Source organism: Rhagoletis pomonella, unplaced genomic scaffold, assembly GCF_013731165.1.
Source record: "Rhagoletis pomonella isolate Grant_MI unplaced genomic scaffold, Rhpom_1.0 Rhpom_scaffold_03200, whole genome shotgun sequence".
Classification (NCBI taxonomy): domain Eukaryota; kingdom Metazoa; phylum Arthropoda; class Insecta; order Diptera; family Tephritidae; genus Rhagoletis; species Rhagoletis pomonella.
In genome coordinates this window covers 4,544-5,028 of record NW_023461753.1, presented here as the reverse complement: position 1 = coordinate 5,028, position 485 = coordinate 4,544, and positions in this window count along the sequence as shown.

The following is a 485-nucleotide window of genomic DNA, read 5'->3' as shown; positions in this document are numbered from 1 at the left end:
AATAAACCGGATTAGTTCCGAGCATTGAAGCGTAAACTATTGCTCTAGGTCGCTATGCATACCCTCGTTTTGGGCTGCAGCTTTTGGTAGGTACGTAGTGATTACGTGCACCTTGGGTATGTTGTCCCCATCGCACGTAGTTAGTTCCGCACCCTCCCAACCAGGCAGTTTTGGAACAATTAAGCGCAGCCATTCGGCTGATTCTGCATCCAAGCAGTCGACCAGTATAAGGCCTGGCCGAAAGTGGATGCCGTCGAATTGGAGTATTGACCTCCAACCCTTACCCATCTCATCCACAATGGCGTCCTCAATCTTTCCCTGACCCTCACGAGTGAGTGTACTTTCAGGGAAAGCCTTCGGCAGAACAGCCAGCCTAATACGCTTAGTGACGGTAGCATAGCTAACACCAGGCTTCCTGGCCCCTGCCTTGGATTTTGGAGCCATTGTTTCGAGACGGCTCCTATTCTTCTCTGGCTCCCATTCCG